This window comes from Benincasa hispida, chromosome 11, assembly GCF_027475165.1.
Source record: "Benincasa hispida cultivar pf3 chromosome 11, pf3_genome.v1.1, whole genome shotgun sequence".
NCBI lineage: Eukaryota > Viridiplantae > Streptophyta > Magnoliopsida > Cucurbitales > Cucurbitaceae > Benincasa > Benincasa hispida.
In genome coordinates this window covers 27,260,395-27,277,243 of record NC_143488.1, presented here as the reverse complement: position 1 = coordinate 27,277,243, position 16,849 = coordinate 27,260,395, and positions in this window count along the sequence as shown.

The following is a 16,849-nucleotide window of genomic DNA, read 5'->3' as shown; positions in this document are numbered from 1 at the left end:
AACAACACACTAGAGTTCCTGATCTTTAGGGCACTTCATATATCGAAAAATTGACTCCATAGTGGACAACCATAGTTTTGCCTTGGTTGGGTCCTTCAGTGGCCCATTGAACGTAAGAGGGGTATACTTTCTGAAATCTTGAAAATGCTTTGCTTCCAGAGACAAGTCTTTAAATTTTGATTATGTGCTTGCACCTGTGTCGATTAGGGCTTCGAGGATGGTACTTGTTGTATCTAGGTATGTTGAGTCCGATTCTTTTGAGCTACATGCTTTTCCACTGCACTGTGGACTAACTCCTATATCCTCCCCATCAAAGATGATATAACAACTTCCCCAATTCGTGTTGTCATTGCCTCCTCATCAACTTGGGTACTAGGTGGGGTCGGAGCTACCAACACATTCTGACTCCCACCAGCTCCAACCTCTTATGCTCCCGACGCGAGAGGGTCTTGGGCTTGGGGATTTTGTGTTTGTGGAGTTACAACCATATTCTGAGTCTAACTTCTTGTTGGAAATCTTGGCAACTCTGACCCATAAAGGTCACTAGGCAATTGGGAATTCCCTAGTATGGAGATATTATAAACTTTAGGGTTCTAACTCCAACCCTCTGGCTTTCGACCACGACTACCTCTTCTTCTAATTCGTACCATTTCCTAACAATCATACGCAACTAGTTTTTAACAAATTCCTTATCAAGAAAAACATGCCAATTATAAACCCAACATAAGCTTATGCATAATACTCTAGGGGTTTGTTTTTTTTTCAAAAGGACATACCAGGCAATGACGAAGAATCCATTAATGGCCAATGGGACACTCTAGACTTACATAATAAGTCAGTCTATAGAACCTAAAAACTTAGGCTCCGATACCAATTGTAATGATCTGACTTTCTAGGATGGGTATAGGATTGTTACTACATACATGCATAAATCTCCAAAATGATTTTTTTTTACAAAATTTTGCTAAATCCAAAAGAATTTCATAAAATAAATTTCTAATATAAAATCTCAAAGAGCATAGATTCACTGTTTGGTTTCCCATAATTTTAATTTTAAAATAAATTAATAACTGAATGAAAAATTCAAAGAGTTTAGAAATGTGACTACTAAGATAAAACTTGAAAACATAAGAAAAACATATGCGAAAGCGCTGTCAAGTCCCAAGGCTCAGTCATGGATTCTTCTTGCCATTCGCCATTTTGTAATTTCCTTTACATAAAAAAAAAAAAAAATAGAGAAAGGGTGAGTATAAATATACCCAGTAAATGACCCACTACTGGGCCTACTAGGTGTACATATTAGCCTTCCCATCAAGAAAAATGTGTACATTCCAAACATAGGCATAGGGGTGAACCTGAAGGCACTCTTTCTTAGGAAGTGAGTTTGAAGAGTCACCAAAATCAAAAGAATAGGTGGCAATCTCATAAGGATGCTGAAACATACATAGGGGATGTACATAGTCCAATAGAAGTGTTAACAGTCACCATCAACCTATCATGCAACATACAACATCCAAATTCATATCAAGCCATAACATATTATAACAATCATAGTACCATAACTCATGAGTTTTCAAATCATTCTCAACAGCCATCCATCAGTCAATCATGGCAGAACATTCCATCATAATGGAAACATGTTTTCACTGTATTCGTAGTTTTAACATCACCTTGGGGTTCGAGGACGAACCAGTAGGAAATCACTTACCATAGATTTAAACCTAAGCAAGATAGAAATCCAAAGCCCTCTTTATCTTGAGTAAAATTCTTGAACTAATCCCTAAACATTAACCAATTTTAAATTCCAATATTAAGGCCTAATCTCAAAAACCATAATTAATTTTTAAAAAATATCCAATTAACTTACCCAAATCTTATCAAAATCACCCTTAGTAGTGCTAGACAACCTGCTAAAGCATCTCAAAACCTCAACTTCAATCTCCTAAATTTAAAATTGAACCAACCATTATACCAAAATTGCAAAAGATAACCAAGATCTTGAAGAAAACCTAATAAACTCACCCAAAACTTCCAAATCCTTACCTAAACAAACGCACGAATAAAGGGTTGCTCGCACAAATCCAGGACTGTCCAAACGAGATCTGCCACAAACACTAACAATAGGGACACATGGATGGGCAGTGCGCTTCGTGGCAGACGGCTGGCTGGGTAGTGAAGAACGACTAACACCAGTGGCTTCACGTATAGACACGATGCCTCCAATTTAAATTCCAAAAATCAAATCTCAACCTTTTATTCCAATTAAAATTATGTTAATCCAACTATTCAATTCCAAATAAAGATCAATCAATTGAATTAAATCCAAATAAAATTCAATCATTCAAAATCCTTCAATTAATTTAGAGCAACACCAAGTTTCTTATCATACTAATTTTAAACTGAATTATTTAAATACGTACTCAATTTTATCTCAACTTTACAGTATAATTCAAGAAAATTAAAATAAAATTTCCCTAAAAAAATTTGGGTTGTTACATCTACACAATCCATGTTTCATGTATATGAGAGTGAGGGTTTAGGGAGTTATTAAAAATAACTCTCTCCCCTTTTTATTTTTTCAAAATTCAAAATTTTGAATTTTAATTTATTAATAATAATATATATATTGACTAACTTAACATATATATAAATAGTAAACTATATGATATATCATATATAACATATAACTTATAGTTTATATTATATCACATATAATAGTACCTTTAGTTTATTACTCTCTCATATAACTTGTAGTCTAAATACGAATCATATTCATATTAATTTTAATCTACAGTTTTTATATGAATTATATTCATATAATTTGAATGATATTCATATATATGTTTCTTTCTTAAAACTATATATTATAATGTATCATATACATTATGTTAATTATATCTCATATAATTAATTCCCTTTAATTAATTTGAACAGTTCAAATTAATCCAAAATTAATTTTATTCCCATTAATCCTTATTGAACTAACAAGGAGACCTTATGGACCTATAGATTAAAGCTCCAATGATACTTGATGAATTAATTAAACTCTTTAATTAAATTGATCAACCTTCATTAACTGTCGGACACTCCACTAAAGACCGGCAATTGCACACTTTACACTATAGATATATTTCTATATCTATTGGATATACCAATCAATAGTGCGTTGACCCTTCACAAATTACTCGTAAGTATTACTAGGTCAAAATTATCGTTTTACTACTATAGTTACATTTAACTTCTTAAGTACTACCGGTCCCTCTAATGAACAATTAGTTATAGTCCAACTATAACCGAATCCCTCTCAGGCCAGAAGAGGGTGTAGCGCCATATTGTTCAACCCCTGGAATCAGCCCTTAAGGGAGCAATTTATCTACTTATCCGAACAATAGGGAAGGAGTGAATTCCTTCTTGTGTAGCTGTGTTCCCAGTTCCCCAATCAGGCGAATCCCCAAAATGGTATGCTTATTAAGTTTGCGAATCTGGCCACTCTCACCCATACAAATCAAAGGACTAGCCTCATAGGTAGGAGTTCACAACTCACTCAAGGTTAAGGTTAAATAACCTATGGTTATCCTAGTGAAATGTAAGTCTCTTCTAGCAACGGTGTTATAAAGAGAGATTATTCATTTCCTAGTCTGGTCTTATATAAACTCTTTATATAGGATACTCCTGCTCACATGTCTCTACATGAATGATCAAGATCAGATCATTTGTAGCACTTTACAACAATGGTAACAACTGTAAAACGGGTTGTATCCGTAGTGTCACCAGGATAAGGTACCCAACTTTACACATCTACTACAAACCGTTCAGGTTATCATTTAAATATGATCCACCTGTATGCCTCCACATACATATTTAAGTTACATCGGATAACCTTGGATCTTAGTTTATTAGTTTTTAGGTAAATGCAACTACATGTCAAATAAAATACAACTTATTTTATTAAATAAATAATATATTTGTATAAATATAATCTACAAACTACAAGACCACGAGATTTAGGGCATCAATCCCAACAAATAATACATATATATATAAAAGTTCAATGTATTTGCCAAAATCTATTGGTAGAGTAGTGACAACTAGCAAGAGGCACTCCTTGTACAAGATGTCATGGTTTGAGTCCTATCTTTCACTTTGAAAGTGATTTTTGTTGGAGTTTGTTGATCACCTTTATACATTTCATCTTATGTGTATTGCTACTCACTCATGGAAAAGGAAAGTAGGTCTTCAAACAAAAAAGTTACTATCTAAACTAATTGCTAAGCCATAGTAAGCAATGCAGTTTTTGTTGTTCTTTTTCTTCAAAATTTAGAGAAAATTTCACTCTCAACAACATTTTGTTGGAAAAGTTATGCTCACTTTTTTATCTACTTAATTTTTAGATTTACATTACTAATGTATATATTTACTTTATTAATTTCAAAGTTAAACCTACAAGATAATTTTTTCGTCAACTTCATAACAGAAGTAGGAAGTGAAAATTCTAATATATTCAATATTGTCATTTGATTTTGTTTTCAATATACATTTCATGAAAATTATCTTGAGAATCACAAATGACTTGTCTCAAGCATTAGAAAGAAAAGATCGCTATATTGCAAATGCAATAAATTTAGTTAGATTTTGTAAGAAACATTGCAATTAGTGAGAGTATATTTGGGACTTGGGAGTCATTGTTGGAAGTGGTTTCTAATTTCTACAATAGTCATGATATTGAAGTTCTTAAAATGGATGACATCTTTCTGATTCGAGGACAACAAAGCCAAAAATCTCATCCAATTACAAATTTGCATCATTATACATCGTGTTGAAGTTTTCTATGTTATCATTGATTTGCCACTTAAGAGTTGAATAATTGTTTTACTGAAACAAGTACTAAATTGTTTCTTTGTGTGGCATGTTTGAATCCGATTAATTCATTTGCTGCTTTTAATAGATGAACACTTATTCGACTTGATCAATTTTATCTAAGAGACTTCACAGCTATATTGATCTCTCTATGCTTGAGGATCAACTTCAAAATTATATTATTGATATGATGTATTTCGAGTTTGTTGAACTAAAAAGTATATGTGATCTTGTAGTAAAAATGGTCACAAGAACAAAGATAAGGTCTATCTAGTTTATCGGTTGCTCAACTTGGAGTTGATTTTACCTCTTGCAAGAGAGAACATTTTCTGCTATGAATATTGTGAAGACTTGATTGCGTAATCAGATGGGAGATCAATGGATGAATGATTGTCTTATGACATATATTGAGAAAGATTTATTGGATAGTTAGATAATAAAGTTATCATGGATCGATTTCAAAACATGAAAACTCATTGAGGACAATTGTAATATGTATTAAATTACTTGATTTATGAAGCTATGAATATTTACTTTTTTACATGTTCTATTGTTTTTTTTTATTACATAATGCCCTCATATATAAAATCTTGAATTTGTCAATGTTTTTTGGGTGTTGAGTCGAATACATATGTCAGTGATATCTGGTGTAGTTTTTACTTGCATAAATAATCTATTTTTATGGTGATTATTTTTGTTTGGAAACTTTTTTATTCAATAATTTTATATGTTTTTTTTTTTAATAAATGGATTGCATTTTGTTTTATTATAATAATTTTTAAGTACACATGTATTATTGGGAATTACGGGAAATAGAATTTAGGGGTTTGTTTTTAGATCATGCATTTAAAAAAAGAATAATTAATTTAAGAAATCATTTTAAAAATTTGTGCATGTGACATTTTTAGTAAAGTTGGACAAAATTATATTAGATTCATTGGAACAAAACAAATTTGGATTTATATTATAAGTAGAATATACTTAAGTTTATATTTATATTGTAAGTGGAATATCCTCAAAATGTAATTGTACTGTAATGATCCTATTAATGGTCATGTTACATGGTTGACACAATAAATATGTAACAAATGGCCATCTTCTTTGGCAAAAATTATATATGATATGGACCAACAAATGGCAAAGTCTACGTACACCAAAAAAAAAAAAAAAAAAGACTTAAACATACATTCAAATTCTCTATCTAATAGACATGTTTGACAACTTCCTTCCACCTCCTCAACTCCAGTTTATACTTATCTTTTTGTCATGATACAAGCTTTTGTATAAATTAACTTGGAGAACAATATTTTTCAAAAAATCATTTTCATTTAAACACTTTTGATAAAAATTATTTAAAATAAAAACACTCATGTATTTGACAACTCTTTCTCAAAAGTGTTTTTTATACACGTTTGTTTAGCTTGGTATATGCTATTTTTTTTTAATTTAATGTCAAATTAATATAAAGCTAAGGAAGACTATAAGATATTATGAACTAATAACGTAAACTAATGGTAATCAAAGTTGGTGGAGGTCACCGACAATGATGGTCGGATGTGGCCAGAGATGGCCACCGGTGGTGGTAGCTAGAGTAGCAACAGGGCATTGGTGATGATGAAGGTTGAATGCACTATTACCAAGTTGGTGAACTGGGCATAAAATATCAATGACATACAAAGTTGTCCCCCAAATAATGTAACGTCTTCTTGGGCAACGCATACGTGACCATCATGATATTCCAACTTCGTGATATACCAACATAATAATTATATGACTCTTCAAGCGACCCCCACACTCATTCTTATGTCATTTCTTTGGCACACCATGCTTTTTATTAACTCATATTTATGCCATAGTTTTGCCTCATATCTTCAATGATTTCACGTGGCTTGTATTGACGACCAACTCCTTTAGTTCTCCAACTATCCAAGATTTTTCTTGTCTATGGTCATGATTCAAAATATGAAGAGAACATGGATGAATGTTTACATACTTTGAAAATCTTGAATATATTTGATGTTGGGGTTGATGCCTTAAATCTTGTGGGTCCTGTAGTTTGTAATTATAATGTACAAACAATTTTATTTATTTAATCAAATATGAGATATTTTATTCGACATTTAGTAGCATTAACTCACAAAATCAATAAATTAACATTCAAGGTTGTCTTTTGTAGCTTAAACATGTATGTAGTGCATACAGATGGATCATGTTTAAGTGATAATCTAAATGGTCTATAGTAAATGGATAAGGTTGGATACCTTATCCTGGTGACACTACGAATACAACCCATTTTGTAAATGTTACAATTATTGTAAAGTGCTACAAATGATGTTTAATTTTGTAGATGTTTAATTATTGCATAAAACGAATTTGGAGAATTAATGTGAATAAACCCACTCGCATGTCTCCACATGAAAAATTTAGAATCACATTATTTATACTAAATACAAAGTGGGTTGCATCTAATAGTGTTACCAAAATAAGGTACCCAACCTTATTCGTCTACTATAGACCATTTTGGTTATTTACTTGAACTTGATCCATTCTTATGTCTCCACATAAAGTCCAAGTATTCATATAATAACCATGGATCTTAGTTTATTGGATTTAGGTTTTTACAAGTGTAATTTACATATTCAATAATATATTTATTGAATAAACCTTAAAAACATCTTTATTTCAAATAGAATATGTTTAGATTTACAAACTGCGGGTTTTAGGACATATAACCCTTCAACCCAGACATTAGGGAAGGAGTGAATTTCGTCTTGTGTAGCTATGTTCCCAATTCCCCAATTAATGAATCCCCAAAGTGGTAGGCTTATTGAGTCGGTGACCTGACCACTCACACCCATGCAAATCAAAGGACTGCCCTCAATAGCAAGAGTTCCCAACTCACTAAGGATTGAGGTCATGTTACCTATGGTCATCATAGTGAAGTGAAGTCTCTGTCATGAATGGTGTTATATAACGAGATGTTAACACTTCGTGATCAGGTCTTATACAAACTCTTTGTACAGGACGCCTCCGCTCGCACATTCCCACATGAATGATCAAGATCAGACCATCTGTAGCAAGTCACAACACTTGTAACTTGTTCCACAAAGTGAGCCACATCCATAGCGTTACCAAGATAAGGTTTCCCTCCTATATCCATATACTACAGACTATTTTGGTTATCGCTTAAGATATGATCCACTTGTATGTCACCACATACATGCTTAAGTTACATAATGATACCTTGGGATTTTAGTTTACTGGTTTGTGGTAAAGCAAATAAAACATCCAATGTGCAAAGTCAAATAGTGAAGAAAATATCATATATTATAACATCACAAGCGTTCGTACAAAATGTGTTTACAAACTACAAGACACGATCTTTGACTTTCGTATAAAATGTGTTTACAAAGTACAAAAGAATAAACTAAGGCACTAAGGCCCAGTACAAGAAATTTTCCATTTGCCCTAGTCCAGTCGCGGGTGGTCCCGTAGACCCATGCTCTGATGGTGACCCTAAAACACTATAGCCGTGAGAGCCTTAATAAACAGGTTAGTAATGTTGTGCTCTGAAGCGATCTTTGTGACGATCACATCCCCTCGATGCACTATCTCACAGATCAGATGATACTTCCGCTCTATGTGTTTATTGCGCCTGTGACTTCTGGGATCCTTGGAGTTCGCCATAGCACCACTATTGTCATAATAGAAGGTAATGGGCCTAAACATATCTGAAACAACTTTCAACTCTATCAAAAACTTCCTGAGCCAGACGACCTCCTTAGCAGCTTCACAAGCTGCTACGTACTCGGCCTCCATCGTGGAGTTGACAATGCACCCCTACTTAGTGCTTCGCCATACTACAACTCCTTCGTAAAGAGTAGAAACTGACCCTGAAGTGGACTTGCGAGAGTCCCTATTAGTCTGAAAGTCAGAATTCGAGTATTCAGTAAGGATCAAATCCCTAGACCCATACACGAACATGTAGTCCCTCGTTCTCCAAAGATACTTGAGGATATTCTTAACTGCGGTCCAGTGACCCTGGCCTGGGTTAAACTGATACCTATTGACTATTCCCACAGCATAGCAGATGTCTAGTCTAGTACAGAGCATCACATACATCAAACTACCAATGACAGATGCATATGGGATCCAGCTCATCTCCTCAACCTCTTGAGGCGTCTTAGAACACATGTCCTTAGACAAAGTGACTCTATGCCTGAATGGCAGTAGACCCCTTTTGGAGTCTTGCATCAAGTACTTGAGCAATATCTTGTCAATGTACGATGCCTGAGACAGTGTTAACACTTTGTTCTTAAGATCCTAAAAGATATGTATACCCAGAACAAACTAAGCCTCTCACAAATCTTTCATTTGGAATTGGGTCGCTAGCCAGTTCTTAACTACAGTCAGTAGACCTACATCTTTCCCAATGAGTAGGATATCGTCTACATACAACACTAAGAAAACTACTGAATTGTTGACGATCTTCTTGTAAACACAAGGTTCATCAATGTTTTGGTCAAAACCATACGATTTGATTGCAGTATCAAACTGAATATTCGAAGATCAAGACGCTTGTTTTAGCCTATAAATGGACCGATTCAGTTTGCAAACTTTTTGCTTTTGACCTTGGGCAATGAATCCCTCAGGCTGCACCATGTAAATGGTCTCCTAATGATTGCCATTCAGAAAAGCCATATTGACTTCCATTTGCCAAATCTCATAATTATAATAAGCAACAATGGACAGGAGGATGTGGATCGACTTCAACATGGCAACAGGCGAGAAAGTCTCCTCATAGTCGACTCCCTCCACCTAGGTATAACCCTTTACCACAAATCGAGCCTTGAAGGTTTTCACCTTACCATTGACACCCCGTTTTCGCTTGTAGATCCATTTACAACCTATAGGTCTTACCCCATCAGGCTGATCTATACGATCCCATACTGAGTTGAAGTACATCGACTCCATCTCGAGATTCATGGCTTTGGCCCATTCATCCTAATTTATATCCTCTATTGCCTTCTGATAAGACAATGGATCCTCAACGTCGCCATCAGCTACCATAGCTAGGATTTTCGTGAAACCCAGATCGCGAATGGGTAGGTTTGCAACCCTCCCACTGCGTTGAGGTTCTCTCAACTCTTGAGGTGGAACCAACCTACTAGATGAACTATCATTAACAGCTAAAGGTCTTACCATATATAAGTTATTTTCCAGTTTAGCTGTACAAATATCAATACCATCCTTATGAATAAACACTTTATCCACATTAAAAGAAAGAGTGTATTTACATTGTAACAGATACTTTTTAAATTAGGATACAAGAAACCTATTCTGTAAAGTTAACTGGATGTCTCCCACTGCCACAGCTGATGAAGTGCCTAGTACCTACTTGCATCGTCATCTCACCAACCTCCAGCTGTCGCCAGGATCTAATCCCCTGAAAAGAAGAACAAACGTGATTAGTGGCACCCGAATCAATTATTCAGGCAGAATCATCATTCTCCACTAAACAAGTTTGTAGCACAAGTAAATCATATTTACCTTTGTCTGACACAACCTTAGCCTTGGCAACCTTCCTTTGCTTCAGATAACGAGGACAATTTCTCTTCCAATGTCTGTCCTGGTTGTAGTGTTATTTTTCTTTTTCAATCAGTGGCGGACGCCTCTTTTGGGAGACAGGTAGCAGGTTAGCAGGCGCTCTCTCTTTCCCCTTACCACCCTTCTTCTTCTTCCCCTTTCCAGAGTTAGAAGTAGAAGGTGCAGACTTCGTCACTGAGGTCGAACCTCGATGGAACGTTCTAGAAGACAAGGTAACATTTGCCTCACCCCTTTTCCTCTCCTTAATTTTCAGTAAAGATTGATATGTCTGCAACTCAGTGAGGAGAGTTGTAAGGGTATATTCCACTTAGTTAAGAATCGCATTGCTAAGAAAGTGGAGGAACCTCTCCAGCAATGAATGCAGGATTATGCTAACCTGACTAACCTCATCGATTTTAGACCCATTCATCTCTGCCACGTTAAAATGGACCATCATGTTAAGCACATGTTCATGAACAGAGGTGCCTTCTTCCATTTTGGAGTTGAAGATGTATTTTAGAACCTCGTGCTTGAGCTATCTAGACAGTTCTCCGAACATCCCACGCAGGGACTCCATGATCTCACACGCTAAGACCATGGACTCATGCTTTTTGGCCAACACGTCATTAAGACTGGCCAAGATATAGGCTCGGGCCTTCTTGTTTGCCCGTGTCCATCGCTCATACGCCTCTCGAACATTTCGAGCGGCATTTGGAGCTGGAATAAGAGAACAGGCCTCCGTAAGGGCAAATATCAAATCCTCAATGATGAGTATCATCGTGATCCTATGTTTCCAACTCGAAAAGTTGTCACCAGTAAGTTTTTTTATGCTTAACAATGCAATTGTGGTTGTAGCCATTTTTAAAACCATTGCTGAAAGATGAACAAACTTTTATAAGACTTTGCTAAACCACATTTTAACCAATTAGTTTTAGCAAAAGAGTTTCCAAGTACCCTAAGTGATTAAGAATTCGATTTTGCAATGATGCCCCAGCGAGGCAGGACAAACGTCACCGCTGGGGTGATTAGATGCCCCTTCACTGGGATGAGACATTCTTAACCATCAGGCAGAACCAACTCTTGGAACTAAACCTAATAGCCACCATTTATTTGGTCTAGAACTGTTAACCCTTAACAATTCCGCGTAAGTGTGACCCCTCTTTTCGGTGCTAGAGTCCCCCCTAATAAGCCCACCATAGGGAAGATGCGGATTAGGACAAGAGACTAAGTAACCTTATCCTCTTACAGGAGATCAAATAAAGAAAGGCCAAAACTGCCATCCTATAGGGGGACACTCCCAGGGTGCCTCGAGGAGATGCGCAGAAACTTTATTCAACCTAACGAAAGAGTGGGATATGTTGTTGCACTTTCTACTCCCACTTACGATGAATATTCTCTCTGTCCATCTTGATCTTGACCTACCCAAACACCATCCTTTAGGGGGACACTCCCAGGGTGCCACGAGGCCGAGGGTAGATCTCACGGTGTGGACTATAAGAGAGAAACACGAAAGGTTTAAATGAAGCATCAAATTCCCCAAGTACCTCCCACTGAATGTTCTACCTAAGGGTTCATTAACATAGATAGACCGGCTACTGATTGACCTAAAAAATTATAATATAAAGATGATTGTTGAGGATGATGCCCTAAAGTTTCATGTCTTGTAGTTTGTAAACACATTTTGTACGAATGCTTGTGATGTATAATATATGATATTTTATTCACTACTTGACTTTGCACATTGGATGTTTTATTTGCTTTACCACAAACCAATAAACTAAAATCCCTGGTTATCATTATGTAACTTAAGCATGTATGTGGTGACATGCAAGTGGATCATATCTTAAGTGATAACCAAAATGGTATGTAGTGTATCGATATAGGAGGGAAACCTTATCCTGGTAACGCTACGGATGCAACCCACTTTGTGGAACAAGTTATAAGTGTTGTGACTTGCTACAGATGGTCTGATCCTGGTCATTCATGTGAGGATGTGCGAGCGAGGGCGTCCTATACAAAGAGTTTGTATAAGATCTGACCACGAAGTGATAACATCTCGTTATATAACGACGTTCATGACAGAGAACTTCACTCCACTAGAATGACCATAGGTAACATGACCTCAATCCTGAGTGAGTTGAGAACTCCTGCTATTGAGGGCGGTTCTTTGATTTGCATGGGTATGAGTGGCCAGGTCACCGACTTAAACTACCACTTTGGGGATTCATTGATTTGGGAGCTGGGAACTCAATTATACAAGATGGAATTCACTCCTTCCCTGAAGTAGGGGTAAGTAGATCGATTGCTCCCTTAAGGGCTGATCCCAGGGCTTGAATGATGTGGTGCCACACACCTTTTCATGGCCCGAGAGGTGTTCACACATAGTAGGACTATGTTGTATTGTTCATTAGAGAGATCAGTAGTACTTTCACACATAGTAGAACTATGTTGTATTGTTCATTAGAAAGATCAATAGTACTTAAGGAGTAAGATGTAACTACAGGGGCAAAACGGTAAATTGGCCCAGCTATACTTATGAGCATCTGTGAAGGGTTATCGTACTCATGATTGGTTATATCTGAAATATATTTAGAATATCGTAAATATCTTAATATTTCGAATTTGAATGGACACAGAAATATATTTGTGGTAAGAAGAATTCAACTGTCGGAGTGTATTGGAATGTCTGGCAGTTAACAGATAGTGGATCTCGTGGCTAAAACAGTCAGCTATTCACATACCATTGAAGCTTCGAGCCATAGGTCCATAAGGTCCCCTTAGTAGCTTGGATACAAGTTGAGAATCAGTTTTTATGTCAGTTTGAAATGTTCAAATTGACAAGAGGGAGTTCGGTTATATATGATATGATTGAACTAGTTAATCATATATGATATAATTGATTTTATTTATGAGATACATTAATTTGAAGGAAATTGGATATAAATATGATTTATATCTAGTAAAGGAGAAAATACTATGGTTGATATATGATATTAAACTATAGGTTATAATTATAATATTATTATATTTGTTTTTTATTAATTGGCAATTATGGGATAATTGGCCACCGTTTTCTTTGTAAGCGTGTGATACACTAAAAATGGATTCCGTATTGTGCATGCATGATGATGTGCTACAAGCCCATGTTGCCATAAACTTGTAACGCTATTTTTATATCTTACAGCATATGAACAAAGATGAATGAATGAACAAGTATACGCATTAAAAACATAAACTTGGTGACAAAGATGGAATGTTATGTTGTGTTATTGCTCATGCACACTTTGTGCGATACTACTTCTAAATATACGTTGTTAACTATATGCTTGTAGTATGCGATAGAGTAATGTGTGTCACAAGTTTCCTTGCACTAAAACCAAATATAATTCCAACGCAAGTTTCTCAGAATAATTCGAGGTCGAACACAGGGATTGTTTTCATTAATGTGTTACTTTTGTGATACATGCGACTGATTTTTACAATTAATAAAGAATTGGTCTATACAAGAATCTAGAGTGCGATGAAAATAAAGTTGCGTTGATAAAATAACATTGCATTGAAAATAAAATCCTAAACTAATATGATACAAGATACAAGATTCATGATACATGATACTGAGTTCGAGACTGACTGTGAAGTTATACAAAGGATCATGGTATACGATGACAAGTCTTTATGGATGAATCAGAAATAGAAAGAATAAATAGTACAAACATCGCAAGTTTGTTAATTGCGTTAAAGATATAACTAAGGTTCCGCTTTCCCTTGGCGTACACCTCTCGATGATCGGCCGCGTTCCAATATCTCTATGGTGAAACAGGGATGAACGTGATGAACGCAAGGTTGCTTCCATCTCTGGAAGTACTTCTCGCTTTAGTTAAAGCATTCTTCCAACCCTCTCTCGATAGGCGGAATAACATCTTCACTTCTGCCCTCACAGGTGAAGATGTCATCTAGCATGCTTTAGCTAAACACAATTATTTCCTTAACACAGATTAATTTACTTGCTTAATTCTTACTAATTACTAAGGGGATTAAGAAAATATCATGGAGAACGTGAATCATGGATGAACGGAAATAGACAGATAGATGATAATGGAAATGATCATAACAGTTAATACTAAGATTAAGCGTCTGATACATGGTATGAATGATAGAGTAAAGAAGATGAGTACAAGTGATGAAAAAGAGATAGAAACAGATACAGAAGAGTGTTAACATCTTGACACAGATCTGGACAAAGGTTTTGCTTGCCGGCGTGTGAACTGGATGAAAAGGAGAGCTTCCCTCTCAGGCTTGCTCTTCTGGTAGAAGTGACCTACATACAGAGCTTCAATGATGGGGATTGAAAGGATTCCTTGCCCGGAGACTCACCTCTTGGCCTTGTCTCTTGATTCTTCCCGGATCTTCTTTGGAAATCGCTTCAGACCAGTCTCTCTCTCAGATCAGTATACACATTTCTATGTATTCCTGAATATACAAGTATAAAGTCTCCCGCATCGAGTATATTTCTTCAATGGAATTGCAGAAGCTATTTATAGGCGAAGCTTTGACTCTCTACATTGTGGTCCCCACTTTATTGTTAAGGCAGTTCCTGAAATGGTGGAGTGAATATTCCTTCTGTTACACAACCAATCCCGCCAAAAATGCACAACTAACAGTTGTACACACATCTACATCCTCCACAATTGCATTGCTTCTTACATCTTCAATCGTTTACCTGCATGCAGTGTTGTTTTTTATTACCGCATGCAGTTGAAATTGCATTGATCGCAAAGCTCTTGATCGATTGTCGCATGTGCCGTCATTGCGTTGATCGTCTCTCCTTCTTGATTGATGGGTGCAATGCGACGTAGATGCGTTGTTCAGTTTGTCTTTAAGCCATGAACACATGCGGTGACTTGATTTCCTGCAAAACAGACTTGAAACATTCTATTCTACCATCGCACTGGTGTCAGTGGGTGTATTGACAACAATTTATAATTCTCGCATTTCTTAGCCAATTTTCATACTATCGACGCAACTTTTCTTTCTTTTAGCTGCAATATCTAACTAAAACAGTATAAATAACTTGTATTGCTACAAGTTATCAGCGTGTGTTAGTGGGGAGTTCAATTCAGTTTTCATAACTGAAAAATAACATGAAAATTGTTTTCATTTTGCGGGTAGTGTGCTTATTTTGCTCAACGAAGTGTTTTGTCCATCGCTTAGTGAATTGAGAGCCTATTCGATAGCAGCTCACTTTTACTAAACAATCGCTTACATGCGCACACATCTACTAGACAATCACTTACCTTTTCTTAAACGATCGCTTAGCGCCCGAGCTTTACTAAACGATCGTATAGATGTTCACTTAGCTTTTCCTACACGATTGTGTACCTCACCTAAACGATCAAGCACCCTGTCTATACAACAGACGTACCTTTCTCTCACTTGCTTGATCGTTGTATACGATCCCGTTTCCTTCTCCCCTCTACCAAATCCAAACAGAGGACACTCTTTGGATTCTCACTCCAAGAATACTAAGGGCTTCAAGTGGTGGTGTCGTCCCCATCTTCCTGCTGTTTGTGTGAAGCCATTCGTGGTAGACGATCGAGTGTTGCTAAACGAAAACTTGCTATTCTAGAGAGAGCGCAAGGAGTCCATTCGTGGAGAGAGCGAGATTTGTAGTGAAGAGAGTCTTCAACTGGTATGTTTACTCGTTATCTTGTTTGTTTATCGTTAAGCATGCCGGTAATTTAGTAGTTCAATGCATATCTGTTTGTGTGAATGTAATTGTGGTAATTCTGTCACAATGATTTTGGAAAGATCTGCTTCCACTCATAGGTACTCTTGTATAAGAGTTCCTTCAATTGGTATTAGAGCCAGGTTTCTGATATTCCAAATTCATTGTTGCACACCACAAGATTACCTTGGTATTCTCGGTGTGAGAATCCAGGAGTTGTGAGCTCTATATGATTTTAGATAAAGGGATGGAGGAAGTGAACGATCGAGTAGACGATCAAGTATGCGATCAAACAATCGTGTAGAAGAAGAAGCCTATCATATAGACTCGATACTTGATCGTGTAGAAACGAGTACTATCGTATAGTAACTCGACGCTTGATCGTTTAGTCTCTGTTAAACTATCGTATAGTAAAACCTTTTTACTCGATAGTGAATTCTTGTGAGATGATACAACTGAATGATTTGAAAAAAAAAATCTTTTTATCTCACAGTTACCATAAAACCGTGTATAACCACCCATTCAAGGTCGGCTATCTAGAAAAAGAAATATTAATTATCATATAATTAATAAATTATAAATAAATAAAATAACCAACTTATCATGTTATATTTATAACCTATAGTTTTAATATTGCATCATATGCAACATATAAATCATAGTTCTTTTTCTATTTTATGG